The sequence below is a fragment of the Hemitrygon akajei genome, unplaced genomic scaffold, assembly GCF_048418815.1.
Source record: "Hemitrygon akajei unplaced genomic scaffold, sHemAka1.3 Scf000050, whole genome shotgun sequence".
NCBI classification, from domain to species: Eukaryota; Metazoa; Chordata; class Chondrichthyes; order Myliobatiformes; family Dasyatidae; genus Hemitrygon; species Hemitrygon akajei.
Window position 1 is genome coordinate 5572775 of NW_027331936.1, and position 4394 is coordinate 5577168.

Sequence of the window (4394 nt, forward strand, 5' to 3'; positions counted from 1 at the left end):
TCAACTCAATATGTCTATGTCCATCAAACTAGGCCACTCCTGATGTCTCCTCAGGAATGTTAACGAGGAAAGAAGTGTCCCTGCAGCAAAAGGTTTTGTTTACCTTTCCATCAGTGAAGAAGCCATAATACATAAATCAGTCGTCTCTCTCTCTCTTATCTGTAGCAGATGTCTCTACCTCTGTTCTTCCTCTCTCTCTCTCTCTCTCTCTCTGGTTTTTAACTACAAGGACAACACAGATATACTTTCAAATTAACACCTAGATAAACAATCAGCAATTACATTATCATTTCCCTTTACATGTTGTATTTTCATATCATATTCTTGTAACAACAGACTCCAACTTAATAACCGTCTATTTTTATTCTTCATGTTTGTCAAAAATACCAAGGGGTTGTGATCAGTATAAACTATCACTGGTTTCTGTGCTGGACAAATGCTGTAATGCTGTAATGCCAGGATAAGTGACAGTAATTCTTTTTCTACAGTGGAGTTAATTCTTAGCTTAGGTGTATATCACAAAGAGTGAACCAATACATGAGTGATTATAATGTAGTACATTACAGAAGTTCGTGCAAATAGTAATCTCTATTTTACTTCTAAACTTAACTTTCAGTCAACCTACTATGATATTGTCTTTAACTTTCACAAGCTTCGTCCAGAAAACAAAGCTTATCACCAATGTTTTCTAAACTAAGCCCATTTTCTGAACTTCCACACCACTCATTAATTTTAAGCAGGTCATTAATTTTATCTTCAGGATCTTTAATTTGATTAATTTCCTTAATGACACTAGCAGATGGTCTCTCTGGGCCAAAACAACACTTCAAGTTCTGCCTCTCCAAATCACATACTTGAGCAACATCACCAAGTTGTGCATCCTAAGTTTCAAAACAAACACCTTGTTAACAAACCATTGTTTAATTAATGATCCCTTCCCTTTGCACAACAGTCCTGGAACCAAACCTGACTTTACATTTACTTTATTCAAAAGTCCAGTAACACTTTTTCCCTCAGTATCTTCAATAACATCCATCTCACCAGCTTTTATCTCATCACTAACTTTTAACACAAGTGACTGAGAATCCTCATTTTCCTCTGGTGCCAAGGTTAACCCTTTCTTCACTGAACCAAGTCCATCTGACCCAAAAGGATTGCATTCCTTTTTAACCAAATCAGACATATATGCTGCGTATGCACGTTGAGCCTTCCCTTTAAGTACACTTTGTAACAACACCACCCACTTATCTCTAGGCCACTTCTGGTTCGCGGCCACTTTTTCAAAATGCAAGAAGTACCGATCAATGTCCGTCTCCTCGAATGGAGGTACTGACCTAATCTCCTGACTAACATTAAACTTTTCCCCACGGTCTGCCCCGCTATCCACGTGTTACCATTTCTCCCTCTCAAACTGTCGCTGTTTTACTGCCTCCTCCACCTCCAACTTAATTCTCTTCCAGACGTAACTGGACCTCCCCTTTCCCTACAGGAAAGTGTTCTAACAACTCCGCCTTGAATATCTGCATCGTGACAATGTTCAGCTATCTTACGTTGTATCTCTGCCTTCATCATCCCTTTCTTAACCTCCTTGAGTTCCAAGGACTCCACCATTTCCCACAACTCAGACTTTTTAGCCTTCTTTAAACCCACAGGGTTTAACAGAAACTCGTCAACATCCATTTCTGCTGCCTGTCTTTCTGGTTTCTCACACAACCAGATCAGATAAGGGAAATCGATCCCGATTCACCAGCCCCCCAATTTGGTAATCAAATCACTTTAGCTAAAGGTGTTTATTAGTAAAATAAGCAAAACAATATCAATAATGCAAATATACATATAAAACAGGTTAGCAATAATAAACATAGAAGTGTAGGAATAATAATCAATAATAAGAAACAAGCTCTATCAATGTCTAGGGGTAAGTGGAAATAGGTCCAGGACCAGCCTATTGGCTCAGGGTGTCTGACACTCCGAGGGAGAAGTTGTAAGGTTTGATGGACACAGGCAGGAATGACTTCCTATGACGCTCAGTGTTACATCTTGGTGGAATGAGTCTCTGGCTGAATGTACTCCTGTGCCTAACCAGTACATTATGGAGTGGATGGGAGTCATTGTCCAAGATGGCATGCAACTTGGATAGCATCCTCCTTTCAGACACCACCGTCAGAGAGTCCAGTTCCTCCCCCACAACATCACTGGCCTTACGAATGAGTTTGTTGTTTCTGTTGGTGTCTGCTACCCTCAGCCTGCTGCCCCAGCACACAACAGCAAACATGATAGCACTGGTCACCACATCCTCAGCATCATCCAGCAGATGTTAAAGGACCTCAGTCTCCTCAGGAAATAGAGACGGCTCTGACCCTTCTTGTAAACAGCCTGAGTGTCCTTTAATCTAACCTTATGTAACTCTTGCTTTGGCTTTCTGCTTAATATAGGGGGTGATAGACCCGCAGCCCGGCCAAACTGAAGAAATCTTGTTCAGGTGGGTGCTGTGTGTTGTGTCCCCTGTAACAAATCAGTACCCTGAAATACAAAACAGTACACAATATGTGATTAAATGATTGAGCTTTATAATTCTTACTTTGACTATAGGGTTAGTAAAGGAAACAAAAAAAAAGAAAAAGGGTCCACTCTCTCCATTCACGTTTTCTCATCTCTCCCCAGCAAAAGAGCACAAAATCTCTCTTACAAACTCACAAGAAAGAACATTTCTCTCTTTGGATAGCTCCGCACTCCAAAACCCTGTCATCTCTAGTCGTAACCTAAACATTGTTATACTTGTGACACACTACCGGGTTCACGCTGGGAGAAAGTTTCAATGAGCTGCTTGCTGGATATTTGTCCATCACCATTGCTGAATGCAATTTCGAGAGTGACTGTCGGTGCTGAACTCTGCAATTATTGCTGCTGCTCACCACACCCAGTTATGCACCCTGGTCACTGGGCATGAGAGGAGTTTCTTCTGCTGCAAATTCACCTTTAATGGGACTGGAATTTAATATTCTGGACCTGAGACAAATAAATCAGTTCTATTTTAAACTCTGTCTTGGTGAATTTACAACACACCTAGTGTACAGTAGAGAGTCAACTCAGGCCAGCTGGACCCAGTGATTCTGTTCCACAACAGTCCTTTTAAATCCTCCCGTTTTCCCCCTCTCACTCTCCTTGTGGTGATGGGTTCCAAACAGTCACCACTCTGTGGGTGAAGAGGTTTCCCTTTAATTTTCTACTGACTGAAGAAGTTGAGCTGACTGCAGTTCTGTCTGAGATGTTCTTCACCCCTCTAATCTCTGGATGAGGAAGAATGACATCGGGAGTTAAACTCCTTAATCACGACTCATTTCCACATTATGGGTCACTTTCCCTGCTTCTAAAGTGTTGTTAGAGAACGCCACTGTTCTCTGAAGACTGAAAGCAGAATGGGAAATGATTAGTTGAATGTTCAATGAAGCAGGGTCAGAAACCAGAGGCGAGTCTGTACAGGGCAGAGTTTGGGGCTCTGGACGATGGTCGAGGTAAGAACGTATGATGAGAAGGGAATCAGCAGCAGGGTGTGGCAACGAATGACAGAGTAGCAACATTTGGAAGCTGATTGACAAGAGAAAATAATTTGGTTGACTGATGACACAAACAACACCTGGGGTGCGGTGCTCCACTGGTCGAGGAACACGCGTGTGTTGGGAATGGTTTTATCTGTTGGGGGAGTTGTTCCTGTTTGTTTAACCTGTAATATTATATCCGGATGGTTTTTATGGATTGTACTGTCTGAAATAATGTATTGATTATCATCTAATTTGCAGGATTTTGACTCCAAAACTGTATCGGGCTTGAATTTATGGTACCTTTATGAAGTGATGGAGGGCATTCATGAGTTTGTATTTTAAAGCAAGATTTTGGTGAATGATATTTGCCATTTGTTTGTACCTTTGTAAATAATCAGATTGAGTTAATCTGCTGCAGGATCCTGGAACGTGTTGGATTATGTCTGATTTCTCTGGCATTTTCTGCGCTAACTGCCTCATTTGTTAATATTTCATGTATTTTTGATGTTTTCCCCCCTTTTGTCAAACATCTTGTCCTGTATTTCTGCAGGGAACCCCTTTGTTTTTTGGGGAGAGGTCTCCAACTCTCAGTCAGGTGCTCAAGGCTTCCTTGTCCCCATCTAGTCTACTCAGATTGTTGGGATGTCTCGCATGGAGGGTCATACTCATTCCACTGGTTCATGTTTTCTTCCCGAGTGATGATTTATTATTCTGAGTTGGCCTCTCATGTACGTGTTCTGGTCTGTATTTCTTATCACGATTGCATATACACACATGAACATGAATCCTGTTCATTTTTGATAAAAATATATACTTAAAAGTTTTATCTGTTTTTTCTTGTTTTTTTATTGA